We start from the raw sequence: 13,158 nt of genomic DNA on the forward strand, positions 1-13,158 counted from the left end.
GAGTCCCCATTTAATATGGCAAAGTTTTGAGAAATGACAGCAGAGTTGCAAGTAAATTAAAGCTTTCTGCCTTCAACAAACTGGTCTCCTAGATTTGATCCTGCTTGAATGGAGTCTAGAATTGAACAACGATGTCCAGTGACAGTTTCTTTTACGTGATCCTGCTGGAAGATTGTGGCTTGGAGATGAACTGATATCCGTCTTCTTCTAGGTTGTTCTCTTCCACTCTAAAGGCGCAAATGGAAGGCAAGTTAGTGACTGTGCAACCTTATATGTCTGACATGAGGTACAGTGTATTTTTTATGTAGGTGTGTGTATATAAATAATATCCAACTTCATCTCCTTAGCATTAGACCCGAGCGTCACTCGGGCTGTTAAAACAGTGCTAAAAGTGTTAGTCCCAAGTGTTACTCGCAACAGTATAGACGTGCCTTGTTTAAACATCAGGCATGAACTTTACTCAGGCAATGGTGTAAGAAACCATAAGATGGCATCTCGTATCAGCAGTGATATTGAAGATTATCTGTCTTCAGGAAGTGAAATTGAAACGGTCAGTGAAACCGAAAATGAGTCTGGTGAACTCGACACTGACGCTCATGTCACTTGCACATGTGCAGTGTTCTGTTCATGTTATTATTATTATTATTCATTATCATTATTATTTGTATCATTATTACACTTTCTACACTTCTGACATTGTACTTTTAGTGTTTTGCACATTTTACAGTAGAAAGATGAGATTTAAGAAAAAAGTAATTTTTCAAGCCAAAAAACGCAATGATTTCTACATTTTTTTTTTTTTGAGAAAAATTGTAATGCTAAGGAAGTTATTAAGAGGACAAATGTCGGCGTGTGTGCCGGTGTAGCTGTGTGTCCAACCGGTATCTACAGTTAGGTCCATAAATATTTGGACAGATAATAAGGAAGATCAGTATGAGAAAGAAAATAGCAAAGTGAATGAAAGTGAAAGTTGTGTGAAAGTTTTGAGGAATGTAACAGTTGGTGTGAAAATTGTGAAGTGCTAGCATGTAGAACACCCACTGATAAAGTGGAAAGCAGTGAAAGTGGCGGAAAAAATAAGTGTAAACCGCCCATGGTGAAAGTTAGGGCAGTAGTAACTGTATCTGACTGGAACCCTAAAACATGAGTGGGTGACTTACAGTTAGGTCCATAAATATTTGGACAGAGACAACTTTTTTCTAATTTTTATTCTGTACATTACCACAGTGAATTTTAAATGAAACAACTCAGATGCAGTTGAAGTGCAGACTTTCAGCTTTAATTCAGTGGGGTGAACAAAACGATTGCATAAAAATGTGAGGCAACTAAAGCATTTTTTTAACACAATCCCTTCATTTCAGGGGCTCAAAAGTAATTAGACAAATTAATAACTGGAAATAAAATGTTCATTTCTAATACTTTTTTTGAAAACGCTTTGCTGGCAATGACAGCCTGAAGTCTTGAACTCCTGGACATCACCAGATGTTGGGTTTCCTCCTTTTTAATGCTCTGCCAGGCCTTTACTGCAGCAGCTTTCAGTTGCTGTTTGTTTGTGGGCCTTTCAGTCTGAGGTTTAGTCTTCAACAAGTGAAATGCATGCTCAATTGGGTTAAGATAAGGTGACTGACTTGGCCATTCAAGAATTTTCCACTTCTTTGCTTTAATAAACTCCTGGGTTGCTTTGGCTGTATGTTTTGGGTCATTGTCCATCTGTATCATGAAACGCCGCCCAATCAATTTGACTGCATTTAACTGGATTTGAGCAGACAGTATGTCTCTGAACACCTCAGAATTCATTCGGCTGCTTCTGTCCTGTGTCACATCATCAATAAACAATAGTGTCCCAGTGCCACTGGCAGCCATGCACGCCCAAGCCATCACACTGCCTCCACCGTGTTTTACAGATGATGTGGTATGCTTTGGATAATGAGCTGTTCCACGCCTTCTCCATACTTTTTTCTTGCCATCATTCTGGTAGAGGTTGATCTTGGTTTCATCTGTCCAAAGAATGTTTTTCCAGAACTGTGCTGGCTTTTTTAGATGTTCTTTAGCAAAGTCCAATCTAGCCTTTCTATTCTTGAGGCTTATGAGTGGCTTGCACCTTGAAGAGCACCCTCTGTATTTACTTTCATGCAGTCTTCTCTTTATGGTAGACTTGGATATCGATACGCCTACCCCCTGGAGAGTGTTGTTCACTTGGTTGGCTGTTGTGAAGGGGTTTCTCTTCACCATGGAAATGATTCTGCGATCATCCACCACTTTTGTCTTCCGTGGATATCCAGGTCGTTTTGCATTTCTGAGTTCACCAGTGCTTGCTTTCTTTCTCAGGATGTACCAAACTGTAGATTTTGCCACTCGTAATATTGTAGCAATTTCTCGGATGGGTTTTTTCTGTTTTCGCAGCTTAAGGATGGCTTCTTTCACCTGCATGGAGAGCTCCTTTGACCGCATGTTGTGTGTTCACAGCAAAATCTTCCACATGCAAGCACCACATCTCAAATCAACTCCAGGCCTTTTATCTGCTTAACTGATAATGACATAACGACGGACGTGCCCACACCTGCCCATGAAATAGCCTTTGAGTCAATTGTCCAATTACTTTTGAGCCCCTGAAATGAAGGGATTGTGTTAAAAAAATGCTTTAGTTGCCTCACATTTTTATGCAATCGTTTTGTTCACCCCACTGAATTAAAGCTAAAAGTCTGCACTTCAACTGCATCTGAGTTGTTTCATTTAAAATTCATTGTGGTAATGTACAGAACCAAAATTAGAAAAAAGTTGTCTCTGTCCAAATATTTATGGACCTAACTGTATGTCTGTGTGATATGCCATTTGGTATAAGTGTAAAAGCAGTGTTAATGTTTGTGATGCACCATCTGTTGAGAAGACAAAAACAATACATTTTATTACTATACATTTTATTACTACAAATGCTTGTGATGTGCCATATGTTGGAATAACAGAGACATTGCAACCGGGAAGACACACAGATACACAAATATTTATTCTTTTATTATGGTGGATGCTGTGTGTTAAAACATTGTGTTTACTGTGAAAAAGTCACTGAAATAGATTTCCAAAAATGTGTGAGTCTACATCATTAAGAAGGGAATTGTAAGTTGTGATGGGAGCTTTGTGGGCATTTGATTATTTGTTACTTTGTATAAATTGAGGGTGACGGCCGTTTTTGCTCAACTTACAACCTGCTCATCTGATGTTAAAAAAAACTGTACTTCTGTGCCAAAGATACTGCTCAGGATCAAATAGTGAGGAACAGGGGAATGTATGTTATCTGTTGACTGAGCTGTTCGTCTTTGTTCTTGGAGAAGGTGCATCTCTGAACTTTAACTGTACTTCAGAATTTGACAGTAGGACTAAGCATTATTTCTTCAGATATTGACAGCAGAGCAGCAGCTACAATTGTTTTGCGCCCCAGTCCTTGTGTTTCTTTGTGTAGGTGAGCCGTTTGGCTTTATTTCCACCTCAGAGGAATGTCTTTTTGGTCACAATTCTTTCAAGAAGACCATCTCTAATAAGACTTCTCTGGACTGTGAATGGGTACGACATGGTTACTGCTAGTTCTAAACCGATGGCAGTGTTGGACATTTTTTGTTTATGAAAAAAGCTTGATAAATTTCTTAATTGCTGCATTCAGTTTTCGTGACTGACAACTGTGCTTCTGGTCATCAGCTTTGTCCGCTTGTTTGTTCTTCTAAAGAAGGACTTAGACAGCACATCTGGAGACACCTGTCTGTCATGATATTTCTGCCTGGGAGACATCTTGATGATGCAGGATGACTACTTTGTGTCTTATCACTATACTCATATTTGCCATGGCGTGAGATTTGCAGGTTAGACTGCCACATCTGCCATTGCCTCACTTTTTTATATATAGTTGTCCCTTGCCCGGTTTCATGCCCTCTGCTCAGCTCTTTCTGTTTCAGTTAATCAATTTGGTTTAAGCGAAACATGGTGTCATTGATCATTAGCATCTACAGGGTGAGCCAAAAAGAAGTGCCAATTTCAAATGTTTATTCTACAAAAACGTTACAAGATAAAATACATTTCATTACGACACAAGAAAGGGTATACAAAATAGATTGTATTCACTGTGTTTTAAAAATGATGTCTTCAAGATGGTGGCCATCACTAGCGATACACTCTTCAAGACGATTTCTGAATGCTCACATGATTTGTTCGGCCATTTCAAGGGGAATATCACCAATTTTGTGGCGAATAGCGTCCTTGAGGGCTTCAAGGTTTTGAGGTCGGAATGTGTATACCTTTGACTTGAGGTACCCCCACAAGAACAAATCGCACGAAGCAAGATCAGGCAAACATGAAGGCCACCCAACATCACCGCGCAGTGAGATCAGCTTCTCTGGAAACATCTCCCAAAAAACTTGCATGGATCTCCACGGTGTATGAGCTGTTGCTCCATCCTGTTGAAACCAGGCATCCACCACATTCATTTCTTCCAGTTGGGGCTGCAAAAAGTTCTCTAGCATTTCAATGTAATGTTCTGAAGTGACGGTGACCATTGCTCTCCCCTCCTAAAAAAAAGTAAGAGCATACAATGCCAGATTCTGCAACGGTGCACCAAACAGTAACACGCTTACTGTGCAGGGGTCTCTGATGAAGTTCACGAGGGTTGGTTTCAGTCCAATAGCAAAAGTTTTGTTTATTTATGCAACCATTCAAATGGAAATGTGCCTCGTCACTGCACATGATGATGGCATCTCGATGAATGGTTTGTAGAATATTCTTGCACAACTCTCTACAGCTCTCCCAGGCTCCCTCAGTGAGTGTCTGTGCTATCATTAATTTGTAAGGATGGAAATTAAGGTCCTCATGTAAAATCTTCCTCAAAGATGTGTTGGAAATGCCTAAGGCTAAAGTATGTTTGCTCGCTGAAAGGCTAGGAGACTGCAAAATTGATTCCCTTACAGCTTGGATGTTTTCAGGCATTCGTACAGTCCAAGGACGGCCTGGAGATTTTCTGTTCAATGTCATACCCATCTGTCTAAATTTACCCACCCACTAAAGAAATGTTTTCCGATTTGGGATGTCACTGTTAGGAGGAATGCTGAAGTGCATTTAGAAGGCACGTTGCGTAGTGATGATGGATTCGTTGTTTTTTTAAGAATACTTCAACAGCGAAAGCACAGTGCGTATCAGACCAAGGCATGTTGCCGACTGAATACTACAAGGGATCACCTATCAAAGGATGATCCCCCCTTTAGTCGACTGCCTCTACCTCACACAAAGTCCTTGAGAAATGTGGTACTTCATTTTGACTCACCCTATATTTGTTAGATTTGCTTAATCAAGCCCTGAACCCACAAAGATCTGCAGTTTTTAATTGGAGAGTGGTCTACTACTATGTTTGCTTCTTTCTTTAAGGGCTTCACATATTTTATTATATTGCTTCATTTTTTTTGTAAAAGGAATGATTCCAATTCTAAAATATGTTATTTTCTATTGACACACTAATGCGGATGAAATAAAACGGCCAAGAGGAATATTTTTGTAAACTATCTATAGTGTCTAGACTTTTGCACAGAATCATATATGTTAAAAGAGGACAATATGTGTTATTATGGCTGGCTGTTCATTAACCTTTCGACTTGTGGATAGAAAATATCCTTGAGTCTCCTGGCGTGAGTACCATTTACCAGAAGGGTGGCTCTTCAGGATGGCTGAAGTCTTCAACTATCCTATAAGACAGTAATGTCCTGAAGAGAAGGCAGCTTGTTGCCAATAATATTGTGTGCCACCATCACCACCCTCTGCAGGATTTTACCTTGTTCTTTAAGAGTTTATAATACATGGTGTGAATGTTTAGCGGCCATGATATACAGTGCATCCAGAAAGTATTCACAGCGCATCACTTTTTCCACATTTTGTTATGTTACAGCCTTATTCCAAAATGGATTAAATTCATTTTTTTCCTCAGAATTCTACACACAACACCCCATAATGACAACGTGAAAAAAGTTTACTTGAGGTTTTTGCAAATTTATTAAAAATAAAAAAATTGAGAAAGCACATGTACATAAGTATTCACAGCCTTTGCCGTGAAGCTTAAAATTGAGCTCAGGTGCATCCTGTTTCTCCTGATCATCCTTGAGATGTTTCTGCAGCTTAATTGGAGTCCACCTGTGGTCAATTCAGTTGACTGGACATGATTTGGAAAGGCACACACCTGTCTATATAAGGTCCCACAGTTGACAGTTCATGTCAGAGCACAAACCAAGCATGAAGTCAAAGGAATTGTCTGTAGACCTCCGAGACAGGATTGTCTCGAGGCACATATCTGGGGAAGGTTACAGAAAAAGTTCTGCTGCTTTGAAGGTCCCAATGAGCACAGTGGCCTCCATCATCTGTAAGTGGAAGAAGTTCAAAACCACCAGGACTCTTCCTAGAGCTGGCCAGCCATCTAAACTGAGTGATCGGGGGAGAAGGGCCTTAGTCAGGGAGGTGACCAAGAACCCGATGGTCACTCTGTCAGAGCTCCAGAGGTCCTCTGTGGAGAGAGGAGAACCTTCCAGAAGGACAACCATCTCTGCAGCAATCCACCAATCAGGCCTATATGGTAGAGTGGCCAGACGGAAGCCACTCCTTAGTAAAAGGCACATGGCAGCCCGCCTGGAGTTTGCCAAAAGGCACCTGAAGGAATCTCAGACCATGAGAAAGAAAATTCTCTGGTCTGATGAGACAAAGATTGAACTCTTTGGTGTGAATGCCAGGCGCCACGTTTGGAGGAAACCTGGCACCATCCCTACAGTGAAGCATGGTGGCAGCAGCATCATGCTGTGGGGATGTTTTTCAGCGGCAGGAACTGGGAGACTAGTCAGGATAAAGGGAAAGATGACTGCAGCAATGTACAGAGACATCCTGGATGAAAACCTGCTCCAGAGCGCTCTTGACCTCAGACTGGGGCGACGGTTCATCTTTCAGCATGACAAAGACCCTAAGCACACAGCCAAGATATTAAAGGAGTAGCTTCAGGACAACTCTGTGAATATCCTTGATTGGCCCAGCCAGAGCCCAGACTTGAATCCGATTGAACATCTCTGGAGAGATCTTAAAATGGCTGTGCACCGACGCTTCTCATCCAACCTGATGGAGCTTGAGAGGTGCTGCAAAGAGGAATGGGTGAAACTGGCCAAGGATAGGTGTGCCAAGCTTGTGGCATCATATTCAAAAAGACTTGAGGCTGTAATTGCTGCCAAAGGTGCTTCGACAAAGTATTGAGCAAAGGCTGTGAATACTTATGTACATGGGATTTCTCAGTTTTTTTTATTTTTACTAAATTTGCAAAAACCCCAAGTAAGCTTTTTTTCACACTGTAATTATGGGGTGTTGTGTGCAGAATTCTGAGGAAAAAATTAATTTAATCTATTTTGGAATAAGGCTGTAACATAACAAAATGTGGAAAAAGTGACGCGCTGTGAATACTTTCTGGATGCACTGTACACACAAAACCCTTTTCCTCTTGAAACTTTAGATAGCTTTTGTCTTTCATTGCCCAATTCCATTATTCTGCAAATAACATACTGATGTGACATTCTATAAACAATCTGAGTCTTTCGAGGTGAATGGGGGGCAAAGGTTCAAAATGCAATAGTTCTAATCTTCTTGTTGAAATAATTTAGCATATACAGTTTGTGTATTAATTTGATAGAATATATTCTAACATTGTGAGAACTGTGTCAAAATTAATTCCAAAAAATGTGAGTGAGGTACATCTTTGTGTCCTAAATTGCTTGTTATAGGCTGCAGATCCTATATGATTCATTATGCCATAACACTGATGCTTAAAATATAACAGGGACACATGTATTCAATAAAATGTAAATCAAATTATCATGTCCTTTGCTTTGAATGTGATTGTGGCCATAGTGTTCTTCCATAACAGCCTGAAGTTTACTATCACTGCCTTGGGGTCATGAGTTCTTGAGTAAATCAAAAGATATATCTCCATAAGAATGAAACCTAGATTGGGCTTTAATAATTTTTCTGTATATTGCATAGTCTCTGCCCACTTATTTATAATCCTTTAATCCAGTAAAAGTCATTGAAAGCCAGTGCAGGTAGTATTTGGCCCAAGAAGGAAACAACGTGGACTGGAAACAAGTCCATTGCAGGGAAAATTCATTAATGTACATTTTCACCAATTTAGAGTCACTGATTTATCTAAGACATCTTTGAGTCATGGGAGGAAAATCTACTCAGTTTATGGAAAATGTAAAAATGGATTCCTGCCTTGTGCCCTGTGTTGGCTGGGATTGGCTCCAGCAGACCCCCGTGACCCTGTGTTCGGATTCAGCGGGTTAGATAATGGATGGATGGATGGATTCAAACTCAGACGTCTGGGAGTATGAGGAAGAAATGCTAAACTCCATCCCAACCTGGCATTCCAGAAAAAAGATCAAATGTGTGGTGTCCACGTTAAATCTGGTTTAATAAAACATAAATTTTGAATATTATCAAGTTCAGTGATCATACAGTGGATAACACTGAGGCTTTACAGCTTCAGAGACCTGTTTTTAATACCAGGCCTGGAAATGTCTGTCTGCAGGTAGAACAGAGACGTTTTCTCACATTCCAAAAGCATGCAAGTAAGGATGTGCCACCATTCTCTGCTCCTCCTTGTGACGGCAGAGAGTAAACCATGTGGGAACAGGTGAGGAACTCCAGATATGTCAGGGTGGGGATCTGCATGGCACTGATTTTTTCAGTTCTGCTCCTGACCACTGCCGCCAAGTGTGATAAGTGGTCCATGGCGATGTGCTGACTTTAAATAAATAATCTCAGCCCACAAAAGTGTAGGCTCTAATTGGGTGCAAGCGCGCTTCGGCCAGAGGACAGGTGAGGACGCCTGCCTGATCGCGAAAACACGTATAAGTGAGAGCATCAGGCAGGTGCCTGATTAATTCCTCAGAAGACATGGGGCATTCACACCTGTGCCTTGTGAGTAGCATTAGTATAAGAGGAGCCTGCATGGGGCAGAAGGTGGGAAAGACAAAAACAGAACCGTGAAAACTGCATTGGGAGAAGAAGCAGGACAAGCAAGCCAGCCTGGTTGTAAAAGGCAGCGCGTTGGATGTCCCCACGATGGAGCAAAGGATTCTTGCTCCAGAGGCAGATCATCTCCACCTGATTTATTGCTGTTTATTGTGTGTATGGTGTGTGTGTCATTACAATACATTATGTGGCAGTGCTACAAAGTCACTGTGGACATCCGCATTATTATTATATGTTTTGTTAGCCTGAATATAATGCTTTTTTGTAACAACATCCCAAAATGCTCTTCCTAGTAGAATCCTCTTCAAAAATTAAATTTACCCATCAGTCATTTTTCCAAACCTGGTTTTGGCAGCAAAGTCCAGACTATATAGCAAAGAGGATTTCATACATTTATACTTGTATGTATATCTTTGTTATACTTGCTCTGAATGTTATCTAATAAATTACATCCATCCATCCATTTTCCAACCCGCTGAATCCGAACACAGGGTCACGGGGGTCTGCTGGAGCCAATCCCAGCCAACACAGGGCACAAGGCAGGAACCAATCCCGGGCAGGGTGCCAACCCACCGCAGGACACACACAAACACACCCACACACCAAGTACACACTAGGGCCAATTTAGAATCACCAATCCACCTAACCTACATGTCTTTGGACTGTGGGAGGAAACTGGAGCGCCCGGAGGAAACCCACGCAGACACGGGGAGAACATGCAAACTCCATGCAGGGAGGACCCGGGAAGCGAACCCAGGTCCCCAGATCTCCCAACTGCGAGGCAGCAGCGCTACCCACTGCGCCACCGTGCCGCCATAAATTACATTGTATACTTTATTATATTTCATAATTTACTCTTTATTTATTAGAATCTACATTAGTGAGTTTCTTATTATATTTGCTTTGGTAAATGTACTCCTAATTAGATTATTTCATGTGGATACCATGACATTGCACGTGTTTGATGGGAATGTAATATAAAGCAGATGTATGGAAACTGCAGATGAATGCACATGAGAAGTGCCTGAAAACTTTGATCCTGAAGGGTCAGACTGTGATCGCTGAGTGCACACTGTGCTGCTTTTGAACCACAACAGAGTGAAACCTGATGCACATTTATTTCAGCCCTCAGTGTTTCTTAGGGCAAAGCTCGGAATTTCTACAAAATGCCAAAACACCAGACTATACTCCTCAAATATACCTGAACTGTATCAGTGCTTATGCAAAAATGCAGACACTCTAGTAGAATGGCATGTTTCAATGAATCTCTGAGTGAACAGAATTTAACATAACCTCTATGGCAGGAGACCCTAGGTTCAGTCCTGGAGGGTAGTGATGGGACATTTGATACAAAGGCTTTGAAGCTTGTATTGCTTTTGAAGCATAATGTGTTGAAACAGTCTACCATGGTAGACGACGGGACTGACGTTGTTTGAAGCTTCAGATATCATTGAAACATTGAGAGTGGTCTGACTTGTGATAAGGCGAGTCTGCAGACAATTTAAAGGTAGTGATTATTCTAACTATTTATAGCTTATCACATTCATAAAAATAGTTATATAGATAAGAGTTACTTAACTGCTTTAGCACTCTAGTGATGGAAAACGCAATGGCGGGGGTAATGTCACACCAGCATTTGGTGTCCCCTTGCAAGTAGCCCCACTGATTTGGAGGCCTGCAAGTCAGAGGTCTTCTCTATGCTTGAACAGGCACTACGCTGCTGCGGCATATGTCAGATGCCGCTCTATTATCTCCAGACGCGCTTTTAAATTGAAGCCGCCTGATGGCAAAACTCGAGTCCAAAGCCGCTGTAAGAAGGAAAGATTAGAGCACCGAGTTTAGGAGGTTATCTCTGTTAACGCTTTGTTCAAAGATCTGACATCTCTGGCTATAATAGCTATGTCATCCATATGCTGTATGCATTTATCCTCCTTTCCTCCACTACCTGGAATTTCTGTCTACTTAATTTCAATGCTTTTCATTATCATGTTTGACAAAATTTCAATACAAATGAGAACCAAAACTCAGACAATGGGCATCCTTGGCGTAGTCCTCTTTCTGTCTTGATATCCTTTGTTAAGTGCCCATTTATCAATACTTTATATGTTATATTCCAATAGCAGTTGCAGATTATTGTTATTATCTGTTTACGGCATTTGCATTTTGTCTAGTGTTTCTCATAGTAAATCTTGATTACTGAATGAAAAGCTTTCTCCAGGTTCAAAAATTTAACAGCCTTATGGAATGGGACGCTCTTTGGCAAACTCATCAATAGTTCTTGACAAAATAAGGTTGTCATCGATTGACCTCCCCGGGATTGCCCACACTTGTTCCTCTTGTTTTATGTGTGCCTGGTACCTCTCTAAATCAGTTTGCTACAACTTCAGTTAGCACCTTAAACTCCTCACTTAGTAAGGGTATTGGTCTCCAGTTAGCTAAATCTGTATTATCCCCAACTTGATGACTCTTTTTTTCCATGTTTCTAGAAAATCCACTCCTTTTAATATTATCCTAAACATGTCCAGTAGATCTTCCTTTTCTATGAGCTAAAAGGTACCATAAAATGCTAGTGAGAGTTTATCAATCCCTGGTGTTTTGCAGATCTTTAGTGCTTGTTCCGTTTCACAAAGTCCAAACTCCCTTTGCACCCTCTGCTGTTGTTCTTCTTGCATTTTCCCTTCTATTACTCTTATGACTGTTCCTTCTTTTGTAACATTTCTACTTTAAAAACTGCACAGGTCATTGAAGAAGGCTTCTACAATCTTTTGTTTGCTTTTTCTTTCATTTTGTAGGTTTCCTTCTTTATCTTTCAGCTCCTCTATGCCACTTTTTATGCCTTTGTTTCATGTACATTTCTCACTCTCCTCCAGTTCCTGTACCCTACTCTGAAATTTGGATTTCTTCTTTCTTTTCCTATAAATATTCATCCTTTAGAATTCTATTTGTTCCAACTGTTTTAATATTCCTGCCCCTTCTTTTCTGAGCTTATATATATCTTCTGATCTTTCTTGTAATCTCTGGAATTGTTCTTTATCTTTCCTACCTTCTTCTTTTCCCTTCCTTTGGAAGAGTTTTCTAGCCCTGCATTTCATAATCTACCATCATTCCCCTCGTTTTACACACTTCTTTTAGGCTTTCCCCTCGCTTCTATTTTCTTTCAAACACCTTCCTAATTTCCTCATCATTTAAAATGGGAGCATTTAGTTTCCATATTTCTTATCCTCTATTAGTTCTGCTTTATTTATTATAATGTTACTGTTTTCTGAGGTGCTGTTCTTTTTCACCTGAAAGTTTTTTTCATTGTGCACTGTTTAGTAGGAAATCAATTCTTAATTTGCATTCCCCCCAACCTTCTTCTCTCCATGTGTACCTTTCATTTTCTTTTTCTGTTTCTCCATAGTTATCCATTACATGTAACAGAAGTTTCTCATTTTTGTATTAATTTGACAGTTAAAGTCTCCTGATATAATAACTTCTTTTTCCTCATATATTTCAATATTAGACTTTAGAAGGCTTCCATCCTTTCGGTCTTATTTGGGTGAGCACATATATTTAAGATTATTTGCTTTCCCCCATTTAGTTCCTAGACATCACTTGGGAGGACAGGATCGCACACACTAAAATCCTGGGATGCTGCTCAGCTGTTGTCTTCCACTGGACTGGGTATGTTATTCCTCATAGGTGAGTATTGGCTTCCCTGAATGGTCTTGTATGGTGAAGGATTCTGACCTTGGGGTGGTCAAAAGAAACCCTGGAATGACCATTGAAGCATTCTCACAACTCCTGCTCCATTCTGCACAGGCAGCTCAAGACACTTGCAGGGGATCACATGCTTTGGAAGCGGACCATCACCAAAGGAGTCTCTTTAAACAACAATGAACAAATCAACAAGTGGAAAAGAGAGCCGCAAAATATCTCTATCAACGGCAACCTACTGCACTGGGGGCAATACTCCTGCCCATCGTACGCCTTTCCTGAATTGGGCTGCTCTCCCACCAGCGTACACGCAGGATGGGGAGTTTTCAGAAATTAACAAATAGATGGACGATGTCATCGTCGCATCGACGCACAGCTATGATTGTTTAGTTCCATTGTTAAGATTGCTTGTCTACCCTGTAGGATGGATTC

Source organism: Erpetoichthys calabaricus, chromosome 7, assembly GCF_900747795.2.
Source record: "Erpetoichthys calabaricus chromosome 7, fErpCal1.3, whole genome shotgun sequence".
NCBI classification, from domain to species: Eukaryota; Metazoa; Chordata; class Cladistia; order Polypteriformes; family Polypteridae; genus Erpetoichthys; species Erpetoichthys calabaricus.